At 46.1% G+C, this 15,847-nt stretch overlaps 1 protein-coding gene across 3 annotated transcripts in view; it reads right to left on the bottom strand.

Moving 5' to 3' along the window:
• The window catches only part of lpgat1 (lysophosphatidylglycerol acyltransferase 1), a 138,739-nt gene that overhangs the window by 62,469 nt on the left and 60,423 nt on the right, over positions 1-15,847 (bottom strand). The window lies entirely within an intron of this gene.

Raw genomic sequence — 15,847 nt, 5'->3', positions numbered from 1 at the left:
GGGGTGGACTGAAAACAGCAAGATTTATTCTCTGCAGTCCAAAGGGTATCCCCCACCCACATAGAAAATGTAATTTTTAAAGAACACTTCATTTCTTGCATTTTCCAGCATTTTGGAATCTACTCTTGGATCAGCTGGTATAGTAGTAGCATTAGAATAAAATCAAAATACTGTGGATGTTGGACATCTGAAATAAAAACAGAAAGTGATGAAAGATCACAGACCTGAAACATTAACTATTTCTCTCTCCACAGATGCTGCCAGACCTGCTGCGTATTTCCAGCACGTTCTTTTTTAAAAATTATAGTCATAGCATTTTTGGCTCTGAATCAAAAATTTGAGAGTTTATAAGCCACACTGGACCTGGAGTTCTAATCTAGGTTAATCCCTTTTGCAGAACTGAGGGAGTGCAGCACTGTCAGAAGTTACATCATTTTACACTAAGGCTCTATGGGTCAGTAAAAATGGTTGCTGAAAGATTCTTTGGTGGTATTTGAAAAGCAGGGAATCCTCCCGAGTAAACTTTCCTCCCCCACCAACAACACCAAAATCTGAATAGCTGGTTAGGTATGGGACAAAAATTAAGTTTCATTTAGTGTTACCTCCTTTAATTCAGTTACGGTATATAAAAAGTTTCAAGAAAAGCAGCATTTAAAAATTGTGTCCCAACATAAGACTACAGAGTACTTAACTCGGGAATTTAGTGAGTGAGTAAGGGAATTCTAAGTGCTTTAAGGGTTAACCTCTTTCTAAAATCTAGTCCAGTTTTGTATTTAGCACTTAATCCAACTTAAACCTCAACTTGTCTCTTTCACAGTGTTAGTTGTAAACAAGCTGCTTGCTAGAGGCAGCTGTACAGTTAATTAGATGGCTAATTAGAAGTGGTTACCTGGTCAGGGTGGCTATATCAGGTCTTTGGAAGTCTTACCAGCATGAACACAAGAGGCTTTTGCTAATACAGAGAGTCCACACTTCGATGGAGCATGTCTCTACAGAGTACTTAATCTGGAAATTTGGTGTAGTGGAGGGAAGAGGTGCTGTCCTGGTCTGTTAAAAAGCAAGAGTGGTCCCAGAGAGGGAGTGAGACAGAGCTGAGGTCTAGAGGCATTATTTAAGTGAGCAGGTAGGTGATTGGTTGGCGAGTTTGAGTTTTTTTCCTCTAAACTAGGGCAGTAGTTTAAACTTGAATCAGGCTGATACAAGTACAGTGTTAAATTTAAAGCTTAATCAGTTAAACTACTTAATATAGCTACAAATAATCGTTGCGTGACATTTCAAAACTTGAAACCCTAATTAGTTAGATAAAATACAATAGACATGGCAGGGCAGATGATGTGGTGCAGCTGTAGCACGTGGGAGCTGCTGGACACTGTGATCCATAGTAACCACATCGGCAGTAGGTGTCTGCCGCTCGAGGAACTTTGGCTCAGAGTTGATGAGCTGGAGTCTGAGCTTCAGACACTGCGATGCATCAGGGAGGGAGAAAGTTACCTGGACACTTTGTTTCAGGAGGCAGTCACACTCCTTAGGTTAAGTACTTCAGATTTGGTCCATGGTCAGGGACAGGAGGGTGCAAGTTTGGGTGAGGTATGAGGATCCAGAAGATAGCATGGAAGGAGCCTCAGCCTTTGCACTTGTCTAACAGGTACAAGGTTCTTGCAGCTTGTGTGGACGCGAGCAGGGACTGCATGGAGGATGAGCAAACTGATCACAGCACTGTGGTGCAGCGGGGCCAGTCAAGTTGGGGGAGTAAAAAGGAAGGTGGTAGTACTTGGGGACAGTCTATTTAGGGGGATAGATTCTGTTCTCTGCAGCCAAGAGTGAGAGTCCCGAAGGCTGTGTTGTCTGCCCAGTGCTAGGGTTAAGGACGTCTCCTTGGGGCTGGGGAGGAACTTGAAGAGGGAGGGGAAGGATCCAGCTGTCGTGGTCCACAAAGATACCAATGACATACATATGACTAAGAGAGAGGTTCTGCTAAGGGAGTATGAGCAGCTAGGGAGCAAATTAAAAAGCAGAACCACAAAGATAATAATCTCTGGATTAACTGGGCCACGAGCAAATTGGCATAGAGTAAATAAGATCAGAGAGTTGAATGCGTGGTTCAAAGATTGGTGTGGGAGAAATGGGCTTCAACTCATACGGCACTGGCATCAGTACTGGGGAAAGAAGCAGCTGTTCCGTTGGGACAGGGATCACTTGAACTGAGCTGAGTCCAGTGTTCTGGCGAATTGAATAACTGGGAATGTAGACTGGGTTTTAAACTAAATAAAAACAGTAAGTGCTGGAAATACTCAGCAGGTCAGGAAGCATCTGTGGGAAAAGAGGCACAGTTAACGTTTCAGGTCTGTGACCTTTCATCAGAAATTTATTTTATTTTAAACTAAATAGTTGGGGTGGAGGGTTCAAGTGAGGGGAAATTTAGAAAGTTTAAGAGAAAGACAAGACAATAGTGTAGGGTAGCAATATGGGTAATGATAACCGCAGTGTGACAAGAAGGAACAGAATGTACAAACATAAGGGTGCACCAGCAAATAGGGTCACACTAGGGAAATAGCATTCGTAACAAGATAGGTGAATTGATAACACAAATAGAAATAAATTGGTATACGATATGATAGCCATTACAGAGATTGGTTGCAAGTTGATCAAGGCTGGAAACTGAATATTCAAGGGCATTTGATACTATGAACGGATAGGAAAAAAGGAAAAGGAGATAGGATAGCTCTGGGCAGCACAGTGGCGCAGTGGTTAGCACCGCAGCCTCACAGATCCAGGGACCTGGGTTCGATTCTGGGTACTGCCTGTGCGGAGTCTGCAAGTTCTCCCTGTGACTGCGTGGGTTTTCGCCGGGTGCTCCGGTTTCCTCCCACAGCCAAAGACTTGCAGGTTGATGGGGCAATTTACAATGGCCAATTTACCTTAGTGTAGGTAGGTGGTAGGGAATATGGGATTACTGTAGGATTAGCATAAATGGGTGGTTGTTGGTCGGCACAGACTCGGTGGGCCGAAGGGCCTGTTTCAGTGCTGTTTCTCTAAATAAATAAAAAATAAATAAAGAATGAGATCAGGACAGACACACCAGAGGTGGCGACACAGTGGTACACAGTCAGGAGGGAGATGTCCTGGGACACTGACTCTGGACCCCATGAAATCTCATGGCATCAGGTCAAACATGGACAAGGAAATCTCCAGCTGATTACCACCTACTGCAACACTCCCCTCAGCTGATGAATCAGTACTCCTCCATGTTGAACACCACTTGGAAGCAGCACTGAGGGCGGCAAGGGCACAGAATGTACTCTGGGTGGGGACTTCAATGTCCATCACCAAGAATAGCTCAGTAGCACCACTACTGACCGAGCTAGTTGAGTCCTAAAGGACATAGCTGCTAGACTGGGTCTGCGGCAGGTGGTGAGGGAGCCAACAAGAGGGAACGATCTACTTGACTTCACCCTCACCAATCTACCTGTCACAGACACATCTGTCCATGACAGCATTGGTAGGAGTGACCACCACACAGTCCTTGTCGAGATGAAGTCCTGTCTTCACATTGAGGATACCCTCCATAGTGTTGTGTGGCACTACCACCATGCTAAATGGGTTAGATTTTGAGCAGAACTAGCAACTCAAAACTGGGCATCACTGAGGCACTGTGGGCCATCAGCAGCAGCAGAATTTTATTCAACCACATTCTGTAACCGCATGGCCTGGCATATCCCCCACTCTACCATTACCATAAAGCCGGGGGGATCAACCCTGGTTCAATGAAGAGTGCGGGAGGGCATGCCAGGGGCAGAACCAGGCATACCTAAAAATGAGCTGTCAACCCAGTGAAGCTACAACACAGGACTACATGCATGCCAAATAGTGGAAGCAGAACGTGATAGACAGAGATAAGCAATCCCACAACCAACAGATCAGATCAAAACTCTGCATTCCAGCCACATCCAGTCGTAAATGGTGGTGGACAATTAAACAACTAACTGGAGGAGAAAGCTCCACAAATATCCCCATTCTCAATAACGGGGGAGCCCAGCACATCAGTGCAAAGGACAAGGATGTAACATTTGCAACCATCTTTAGCCAGAAGTGTAGAGTGGATGATCCATCTCGGCCTCCTCCTGAGGTCGCCAGCACCACAGATGCCAGTCTTCAGACAATTTGATTCAGTGGGGGGCATAAAAAAGGAAATGGGGAAGGTACAGGCCCAACATGTTCCCTCTAGGGTAATAGGTAGGAGCAACAAGCCCAGAGAACCATGGATGACCAGAAACATTCAGGGTACGATGAGAAGGAAAAGAGAGGCTTTTAGCAAATACAAGGAGAGCAAATCAACAGAAGCATTAGACGAGTGCAGGAAGTGTAGGATGGAGCTTAAGAAAGCAATTAGGAGAGCAAAGAGGGGATATGAGAAAGCTCTGGCTGGTAAAAGTAGGGAAAATCCCAAGATATTCTATAAGTATATCAATGGGAAGAGGATAACCAGGGAAAGAGTAGAACCCATTAGGGACCAAGGGGGAAATCTGTGGGTGGAGCCAGAGGACATTGGTAGGGTGTTGAACAAATACTTCACATCTGTCTTCACCCAAAAGAGGATGTAGATATGGAACTTGGAGAGAGAGACCGTGAGGTGCTTGAGCAAATTGTCATAGGGAGTGACAAGGTATTAGAGGTTTAGGAAGGCTTAAAAGTGGACAAATCTCCAGGTTGGGACGATGTGTCCCTGGATGCTGTGGGAGGCGAGGGTGGAGATTGCAGGGGCTCTGACCCAAATTATTAATTCCTCTCTGGCCACGGGGGAGGTGCCAGAGCACTGGAGAACAGCTAATGTGGTCCCACTATTTAAGAAAGGTTGTAGAGATAAGCCAGGGAACTACAGACCTGTGAGTCGCACGTCAATGGTAGGGAAACTATTGGAGAAAATTCTGAAGGAGAGAATCTATCTCCACTTGCAGAGGAAAAATTTGATTTGGGATAGTCAGCATGGCTTTGTCAGAGGGAGGTCATGCCTAACAAATTTGATTGAATTTTTTGAGCATGTGACCAGGTGTGCAGTAGAGGGTAGTGCAGTTGATGTAGTTTACATGGATTTCAGCAAAGCCTTTGACAAGGTCCCACATGGGAGACTTATCAAGAAAGCAAATACACATGGGATACAGGGTAACTTGATAAGGTGGATTCAAAATTGGCTTAGCTGTAGGAGACAGAGTGATGACAGACACCTGTTTTAGTGACTGGAAGCCAGTGTCCAGTGGCGTACCACGGGGATCTGTGCTGGGTCCCCTATTGTTTGTCATTTATACAAACGACATAGATGACTATGTGGGGGGTAGGATCAGTAAGTTCGCGGATAACACAAAGATTGGCCGAGTGGTTAACAGTGAGGTTGAGTATCTTGGGTTACAGGAAGATATAGACGGGATGGTCAAATGGGCAGAAAAGTTGCAGATGGAATTTAACCCTGAAAACTGTGAGGTGATACACTTTGGAAGGAGTAATGTGACACGGAAGTATTCAATGAATGGCCTGACACTGCGAAGTTCTGAGGAACAAAGGGACCTTGGCGTGTTTGTCCATAGATCTCTGAAGGCAGAAGGGCAGGTTAATAGGGTGGCAAAAAAGGCATATGGGACACTTGCCTTTATCAATCGAGGCATAGATTACAAAAGCAGGAAGGTCATGTTGGAGTTGTATAGAACTTTGGTAAGGTCACAGCTGGAGTACTGTGTGCAATTCTGGTCGCCACATTATAGGAAGGATGTGATTGCACTGGAGGGGGTGCAGAGGCTATTCACCAGGATATTGCCTGGGATGGAACATTTAAGCTATGAAGAGAGGTTGGATACGCTTGGGTTGTTTTCGCTGGAGCAGAGAAGACTGAGGGGTGACCTGATCGAGGTGTACAAGATTATGAGGGGCATGGACAGGGTGGATAGGGAGCAGCTGTTCCCTTTAGTTGAAGGGTCAGTTACGAGGGGACGTAAGTTTAAGGTGAGGGGCAGGAGGTTTAAGGGGGATTTGAGGAATAACATTTTTACCCAGAGGGTGGTGACGGTCTGGAATGCACTGCCTGGGAGGGTGGTAGAGGTGGGTTGCCTCACATCCTTTAAAAAGTACCTGGATGAGCACTTGGCACATCATAACATTCAAGGCTATGGGCCAAAGGGCCTCTTCTGCACTGTATTATTGTGTGATTCACTCCATGTGACATCAAGAAACGGCTAAAAGCACTGGATACTGCAAAGGCTGTGGGCCCTGTCAACATTACAGCAATAGTACTGAAGACCTGTGCTCCAGAACTGGCCGTGCCCCTAGCCAAGCTGTTCCAGTACAGCTACAACTCTGGCATCTACCCGACAACGTGGAAAGTTGCCCAGGTATGTCCTATACACAAAAAGCAGGACAAATCCAACCCGGCCAATTACCACCCCATCAGCCTACTCTCGATCATTGGTAAAGTGATGGGAAGGGTTGTCGACACTCAGCACTTACTCAGTAATAACCTGCTCGCTGATGCTCAGTTTGGCTTCTGCCAGGGCCACTCAGCTCCTGACCTCATTCCAGCCAAACATGGACAGAAAAGCTGAACTCCAGAGGGAAGGTGAGAGTGACTGCCCTTGACATCAAGGCAGCATTTGACCAAGTGTGGCATCAAGGAGCCCTAGCAAAACTGGAGACAACAGGAATCAGGAGGGAAAACTCTCCACTGGTTGGAGTGCTACCTAGCACTCAATCCTAGGACATCACTGCAGGAGTTCCTCAGGGTAGTGTCCTAGGCCCAACCATCTTCAGCTGCTTCATCAATGACCTTCCCTCCATCATAAGGTCAGAAGTGGGGATGTTCGCTGATGACTGCACGAAGTTCAGCACCATTCGTGACTCCTCAGATACTGAAGCAGTCTGTGTCCATATGAAGCAAGACCTGGACAACATTCAGGTTTGGGCTGATCAGTGGCAAATTACATTCGTGCCACACAAGTGCCAGACTATGAGCATTCCCAACAAGAGTGAATCCAACCATCTCCCCTTGACATTCAATGGCATTACCATCACTGAATTCCCCACAATCAACATTCTGGGGGTTACCATTGACCAGAAACTGAACTGGAGTAGCCATATATGTACTGTGGGTACAAGAGCAGGTCAGAGGCTGAGAATTTTGCTCTGACTCCCCAGTGCCTGTCCACCATCGACAAGGCACAAATCAGGAGTGTGATGGAATACTCTCCACTTGGCTGGATGAGTGCCGTTTCAACAACACCAAAGAAGCTTGATACCATTCAAGACAAAGCAGCTCGCTTGATTGGCACCCTGTCCACTACCGTCAACATTCACTCCCTTCACCACCAATGCACAGTGGCAGCAGTGTGTACCATCTACAAGATGCACTGCAGCATCTCGCCAAGGGTCCTTCGACAGCACCTTCCAAACCGGCAACCTCTACCACCTAGACGGACAAGGACAGGAGCATGGGAACACCACCACCTGCTAGTTCCCCTCCAAGCCACCCACCATTCTGACTTGGAACTATATCGCCGTTCCTTCACTGTTGCTGGCTCAAAATCCTGGAACTCCCTTCCTAATAACACTGTGGGCTATCCCACACGGACTGCAGCTCACCACCACCTTCTCAAAGGAGATTAGGAATGCACAATAAATGCCAGCCGAGCCAGCAATGTTCACATCCTGTGAAATTTAAAAAAATTGTTTTGGAGGCAGTTCAGAGAAGATTCACTAGGTTGATTCCTCGTAAGACAACACCTTAATCCCAGGAAAAGTTCAGCAGATTAGGCCTATACTTATTGGAGTTTAGAAGAATAAGCGGTGATCTTATTGAAAAATAGAAGATTCTTGGGGGTCTTGACAGGGTATATGCTGAGAGAATGTTTTCCCTCGTGGGGGAATCTAGAATAGGGTGTACAGTTTTAGAATTGGGATCTCCCATTTAAGATGGGAATGAGAAGGAATTTCTTCTCTAAGGGTCATTCATCTTTGGAATTCTATGCCCCAGAGAGCAGTGGAGACTGGGTCATTGAATATATTCAAAACTGAGGTGGTAAGATTTTTGATTGACAAGGGAGTCGAGGGTTATGGGGGTGCAGGCTGGAAAGTGGAGTTCAGGCCACTATCAGATCAGCCATGATTTTACTGAATGGCGGAGCAGACTCGAAGGGCCAAATAGCTAACTCCTGCTCCTATTATAAATAAAAGCAAAATACTGCAGATGCTGGAAATCTGAAATAAAAACAGAAAATGCTGGAAATAGTCAGCAGGTCAGGCAGCATCTATGGAGAGAGAAGCAGACCTTTCAGCCCATTACGTTCTTTTGGTAACTTAATATCAATAAATTTGGAGGACTATTTAACTACCTTCAGGCAAATGACTTGAGAGAGGAAACAAGCTATACAATTCACATTCAAATACGGTGTGTGATGGTTCATGTATGTGCAGCTGTCAGCACCTTTTGAATTTAGGAGTTATTCACATTCCACATAGCCCTGATTATTGATTAGTTAGTTCTTGAATAATCTTGAGAGTTTAATTGAGAATATGAGAATTACAGGAAGAAGTTAAACACAGTGTCAGCTGTGGCTCAATGGGTAGCAGTCTTGCCTCCAAGTCAGAAGGTTGTGGGTTCAAATCCTACTCCAAAGACTTGAGCACAAAAATCCAGGTTGATACTCTAGTGCAGTACTGAGCGAGGTGGTGTGTCAAAGGAGTCACCTTTTGGATGAGACATTAAACCACGGGCCTGTATGCTCTCTCAGGTTGAATGTAAAAAACCCCATGGCACTATTTTGAAGAACAGGGGAGTTATCTCCAGAGTCCTGGCCAATATTTATCCATCAATAACACTAAAATCACAAATTATATGATCATTATCACATTGCACACAGTAAGCTCCCACAAAAAAGCAAATTGGCTGCCACGTTTCCTCAATTAGAACAGCGACTACACTGGCTGTAAAGTGCTTTGGGATGTCCTGAATTCATGAAAGGTGCTATACAAATTCAAGTCTATCTTTTTTCTTGATAATATAAAAAGGACAGATACTGACACAGATACAGGTACACAAGAACTAAAAAAGCATTCTGTTAGGAGTCTTACCATTTAGAGTCTCTTTCCTTAACTGTTTCCCCACCACCTGCCCGCCACTCCACCCCCCCCAACCCCCAAAACATGTACTTCTTCACATTTCTTAGCATTGAACTACATCTGGCACCCGATTTGCTAACCTATGCCCATCTGTAATTTCTTGCATTCTTTCTTGCAGCTCATCATGCTCCCAATTTGCTAGAAGTAAGCTTCAACGCCATTCCTCGTGTCCATGTCCAAATCATGTGTATATAAATACCAATGATTCCCGAGACACAAAAAATATTCCACTAATTCAAAAAACATTCCTTTGCACCTACTTTATGTTTTCTGTTGTTAGCCATCTCTCTCTTCATTTAGCTACATCCTCTTTGAAGACCATGCATCTTAACTTTCATAACAAGTGGTACTTCATCATGCATCTGAAAATCCACGGAATATCTACTACATTCCATTGTTTACACACTCAAGTACAAGATGCACCTCAACCACTACCTCCCCCTTCCCTTTGCCTTTTCATGTTTCTATTCATTAGACTCACCATTTATTTATGCATCTTAAAAAGCCCATGCTATTTCCCTTTGTGTTGGCCAGGAGTCTGTTTCCATACTCAACTTTTCTAAGCTCACTTTTTGTTTGCTTTCCATGCCTTTTAATAATTTAAAAAGAAATAAATTATATGTATCTATATTCATCATATTTAGGTGTCAGCCTTGAATCGGTGGTAGTATTCTTACCTCCACGTCAGAAAGCTCAAGCCCCACTCCAGAGACTCGAGTATATAATCCAGTGCCGTACTGAGGGAGTGAAATCAGAGTTGTCTTTCAGAATTTCTAAATAGTGAAAAGCTCGAAACAGCAGAGGTCCAAAGGCACTTGGGGGTCCAGGTACATAGATCAATAAAGTGTCACTAACAGGTACAGAAAATAATCCAACCGACTAATGCAATGCTGGTCTTTACATCTCGAGGACTAGAATACAAGGGGGGCAGTAGTCATGCTTCAGTCAAACGAAGCACTGGTTAGTCCCAGACCTTGAATGGCTGAGTTTGCTGACAATGCAACCACTAGGTGGCACAGTGCTTGCACATGCACAAATGCAGGCACTCGCTCCCACGTTTGATCAGTCACCAAGTGCTGCCCAAAATAGTAAGGCGGGCTGCAAGGGGTGAAGTAGGAGTGCGTGGCCAAGAGGAGGGAACTGGCGTGGCCCAGAGCTAGCGGCTGGGGGAGTGGAGGGGAAGCAAGCAGTGTGTGGCCGGAGACAGGGGTGGCGCGAAGTGAGGAACAATCGGCCAGGTGAGTAGGGGGGGGGGTGGGGGGGGGCAGGGAGCAGCAAGGTCTGGAGTGAATGGCTGAGAGGAGGAAGCATCGAGGCCTGGAGCAAGTTGCCAAGGGGGACAGCGGCTAGTGGGGCAGGAGCAAGTGACGGGGATCCAGCTCCGGCCTCAAGGTCTACCATTCAGCTGCTTCCTCCAGCCAAGTGGGGGTCTGGATACCCGATGACGCTTTATCACGCTTGTGCAAAAGTGGACCAGGTGCGGATACATGACGACGTAATCCCGCGCATGCACCACTTAGTCCTGGCAACATGTAGCTGCGCATGTGCGCAGCTTGGTGCACTCTGATGTCAGCGGGCCGCTGCGTTGTCAGGAATCACTTTGACCTTAAATGCTGTGAGCAGTTCTGGACACCACTTCTTGGAAGGATATATCGGCCTTGGAGGTACAAAGAACAGTACAGCACAGGAACAGGCCATTCGGCCCTCCAAGCCTGCGCCGATCTTGATGCCTGCCTAAACTAAAACCTTCTGCACTTCCAGGATCCATACCCCTCTATTCCCATCATATTCATGTATTTGTCAAGATGCCTCTTAAACGTCTCTATGGTACCTGCTTCCACCACCTCCCCCGGCAACAAGTTCCAGGCACTCACCATCCTCTGTGTAAAAAACTTGCCTCGCACATCCCCTCTAAACTTTGCCCCTCTCACCTTAAACCTATGTCCCCTAGTAACTGACTCTTCCACCCTGGGAAAAAGCTTCTGACTATCCACTCTGTTCATGCCACTCATAACTTTGTAAACCTCTATCATGTCGCCCCTCCACCTCCGTCGTTCCAGTGAAAACAATCCGAGTTTATCCAACCTCTCCTCATAGCTAATGCCCTCCAGACCAGGCAACATCCTGGTAAACCTCTTCTGTACCCTCTCCAAAGCCTCCACGTCCTTCTGGTAGTGTGGCGACCAGAATTGCACGCAATATTCTAAGTGTGGCCTAACTAAAGTTCTGTACAGCTGCAGCATGACTTGCCAATTTTTATACTCGATGCCCCGACTGATGAAGGCAAGCATGCCGTATGCCTTCTTGACTACCTTATCCACCTGTGTTGCCACTTTCAGTGACCTGTGGACCTGTACGCCCAGATCTCTCTGCCTGTCAATACTCCTAAGGGTTCTGCCATTTACTGTATACTTCCCACCTGCATTAGATCTTCCAAAATGCATTACCTCACATTTGTCTGGATTAAACTCCATCTGCCATTTCTCTGCCCAAGTCTCCAACCGATCTATATCCTGCTGTATCCTCTGACAATCCTCATCACTGTCCCCAACTCCACCAACCTTTGTGTCGTCCGCAAACTTACTAATCAGACCAGCTACATTTTCCTCCAAATCATTTATATATACGACAAACAGCAAAGGTCCCAGCACTGATCCCTGCGGAACACCACTAGTCACATCCCTCCATTCAGAAAGGCACCCTTCCACTGCTACCCTCTGTCTTCTATGACCGAGCCATTTCTGTATCCATCTTGCCAGCTCCCCTCTGATCCAGTGTGACTTCACCTTTTGTATCCGTCTGCCATGAGCGCCCTTGTCAAAGGCTTTACTGAAGTCCATATAGATAACATCCACTGCCCTTCCTTCATCAATTATCTTCGTCACTTCCTCAAAAAACTCAATCAAATTAGTGAGACACGACCTCCCCTTCACAAAACCATGCTGCCTCTCGCTAATAAGTCCATTTGTTTCCAAATGGGAGTAAATCCTGTCCCAAAGAATCCTCTCTAATAATTTCCCTACCACTGACGTAAGGCTCACCGGCCTATAATTTCCTGGATTATCCTCGCTACCCTTCTTAAACAAAGGAACAACATTGGCTATTCTCCAGTCCTCTGGGACCTCACCTGTAGCCAATGAGGATGCAAAGATTTCTGTCAAGGCCCCAGCAATTTCTTCCCTTGCCTCCCTCAGTATTCTGGGGACTTATCTACCTTAATGCTTTGCAAGACACCCAACACCTCCTCCTTTTTGATAATGAGATGACTGAGACTATCTACACTCCCTTCCCTAGGCTCATCATCCACCAAGTCCTTCTCCTTGGTGAATACTGATGCAAAGTACTCATTTAGTACCTCGCCCATTTCCTCTGGCTCCACACATAGATTCCCTTCTCTGTCCTTGAGTGGGCCAACCCTTTCCCTGGTTACCCTCTTGCTCTTTATATACGTATAAAGCGCCTTGGGATTTTCCTTAATCCTGTTTGCCAATGACTTCTCATAACCCCTCTGAGCCCTCCTGACTCCTTGCTTAAGTTCCTTCCTACTGTCTTTATATTCCTCAAGGGATTCGTCTGTTCCCAGCCTTCCAGCCCTTACGAATGTTTCCTTTTTCTTTTTGACAAGGCTCACAATATCCCGCGTTATCCAAGGTTCCTGAAACTTGCCAAACTTATCCTTCTTCCTCACAGGAACATGCTGGTCCTGGATTCTAATCAACTGACATTTGAAAGACTCCCACATGTCAGATGTTGATTTACCCTCAAACAGCCGCCCCCAATCTAAATTCTTCAGTTCCTGCCTAATATTGTTATAATTAGCCTTCCCCCAATTTAGTACCTTCACCCGTGGACTACTCTTATCCTTATCCACAAGTACCTTAAAACTTATGGAATTATGGTCACTGTTCCCGAAATGCTCCCCTACTGAAACTTCGATCACCTGGCCGGGCTCATTCCCCAATACCAGGTCCAGTACGGCCCCATCCCTAGTTGGACTATCGCCATATTGTTTCAAGAAGCCCTCCTGGATGCTCCTTACAAATTCTGCCCCATCCAAGCCCCTAGCACTAAGTGAGTCCCAGTCAATATTGGGGAAGTTAAAATCACCCACCACTACAACCCTGTTACCTTTACATCTTTCCAAAATCTGTCTACATATCTGCTCCTCTACCTCCCGCTGGCTGTTGGGAGGCCTGTAGCAAACCCCCAACATCGTGACACACCCTTCCTATTCCTGAGCTCCACCCATATTGCCTCGCTGCATGACCCCGCCGAGGTGTCCTCCCGCAGTATAGCTGAGATATTCTCCTTAACCAGTAATGCAACTCCCCCACCCCTTTTACTTCCCCCTCTATCCCGCATGAAGCTTCTGAAGCAGCATAAGTTTATTAAAATGATATCTGGTCTCCAAGGGTTAAATTACAAAGAGGTAAAAATTACAGATGGGCGTAGGTTAGCAAATCGGGTGCCAGATGCAGTTCAATGTTAAGAAATGTGAAGAAGTACATGTTTTGGGGGTGGGGGGGGGGGGGGGGGGCGGGAGGGGGCGGGAGCTAGGGAAACAGTTAAGGAAAGAGACTCTAAATGGTGAGACTCCTAAGTTTGTAAAGCTAAGTAATGGCAGGGCAGCTCGGCCAAGCTGAATGTGCCTCCTGTCGCATGTGGGAAGTTGTGGACGCACCATGTGTCCTTGACAAACACATCTGCAGGAAGCGTTACCGGCTGCAGAAGCTTGAGCTCCGGGTTTCGGAACTCGAGCGGTGGCTGGAGTCACTGTGGCGCATCCACGAGGCAGAGAACTACATGGATAGTACATTTCAGGAGGTAGTCACCCCAGAGCTTAAGAGAACACAGGCAGAGGGGGACGGGGTGGCTGCCAGACAGACAAGAAGTTCAAGGCAGGTGGTGTGGGAGTCCCCAGAGGGCATCCCACTTTCTAACCGGTATTCAGTTCTAAGCACTGATGGGAGAGAGGGTTGCTCTGGAGAGTGCAGCGAGAGTCATGAGCAGAGCACCATGGGTGGCTCAGCTGTGCAGGGAGGGAGGAGAAAGGACAAGAGAGCAATAGCAATAGGACATTCTATAGTTTGGGGAAAAGATAGGCGTTTCTGTGGTTGCAGGCGTGATTCCAGGATGGTATGTTGCCTCCCTGGTGCAAGAGTCATGGATATCACCAAGCAGCTACAGGGCATTCTGGAGGGCCAGGGTGCACAGCCAGAGGTTATGGTCCACATTGGTACGAATGATATAGGAAGAAAGAGGGATGAGGTCCTGCAGGCTGAGTTTAGTGAGTTAGAAACTAGATTAGCAAGTCGGACCTCAAAAGGTAGTAATCGCCAGATTACTCCCTAGGTCATGTGCTAGTGAGTATAGAAATAGGAAAATACACCAGATGAATGCGAGGCTGGAGAGATGGTGCAGGAGGGAGGGCTTCAGATTTCTGGGGCATTGGGACTGGTTCTGAGGAAGGTGGGACCTGTACAAGATAGACGGTCTGCACCTGAACAGGACTGGGACAAATATCCATGTAGGAAGGTTTGCTAGTGCTGCTGGGGATGGTTTAAACTAGTTTGGCAGGGGGATGGGAATCTGAGCACAGTCTCAGATAAGACAGTTTCAGGTCAGGGAACAGGAGGCAGAAAGTTAGCAAGTGACTCTGAAAGACAGAAGAAGCAACGGTTAAAATGTGTGCAGCACAGGAATTTGGCAGTGTTAAAGCATATTTATTTAAATGCAAGGAGTATAGTAAATAAAGCCGATGAGCTGAGGGCACAGACAGACACATGGCAAAATGATATCGTTGTTATAACGGAAACTCGACTTAAGGAGAGGCAAAAATGGCAACTGAACATCCCTGGATTTAGAGTTTTCAGGTGGGATAGAGAGGGAGAGAAAAGAGGAGGGGGTGTAGCATTATTAGTTAAGGAATCAAGAACAGCTTTGAGGAGGGATGATATGCAAAATAAATCATCAAATTAGGCCATATGGGTGGAGCTCAGAAATAAAAAAAAGGGGCAACCACACTACTAGGAGTGTACTATAGACCCCAAAATAGTGAGAGGGAGGTAGAAGAACAAATATGTAGGCAAATTTCTGACTGCAAATACTATAAGACAATAATAGTTGGGGATTTCAACTATCCCAATATCAACTGGGATAAAAATAGTGTGAAGGGCACAGAGGGGACAAAATTCTTGAACTATGTTCAAGAGAACATTTTTAGCCAGCACGTAACAAGCTCAATGAGAGGAGGCGCAATTCTAGATTTAGTCTCCAGTAATGAAGCTGGGCAAGTGGAAGAAGTAACATTTTGGAGATAGAGACCATAATACAGTAAGTTTTAGCATAATCATGGAAAAGGACAAAGAGTGAAAGGACAGGAGTAAAAGTTCTAATTTGGGGGAAGGCAAATTTTACGAAATTGAGAGGTGACCTGGCCAAAGTGGACTGGATACAGCTACTTGAAGGAAAATCAGTGGCAAACCAGTGGGAGGCATTCAAAAGCGAGCTACTACAGGCACAGTGTAGGCATGTCCCCACAAAGATAAAGGGTGGTACTGCCAAATCTAGAGCCCCTGGTTATCTATAAGCTTACAGAGTAAGTTAAAGCAGAAAAAGAAAGCTTATGACAATCACAAAAATCTTAATACTTTAGAAAGCCTACAGGAGTATAGAAAGTGCAGGGGTGAAG

This window comes from Heterodontus francisci, chromosome 13, assembly GCF_036365525.1.
Source record: "Heterodontus francisci isolate sHetFra1 chromosome 13, sHetFra1.hap1, whole genome shotgun sequence".
Classification (NCBI taxonomy): Eukaryota; Metazoa; Chordata; class Chondrichthyes; order Heterodontiformes; family Heterodontidae; genus Heterodontus; species Heterodontus francisci.
This window is presented reverse-complemented; position numbering and strand designations above follow the sequence as displayed.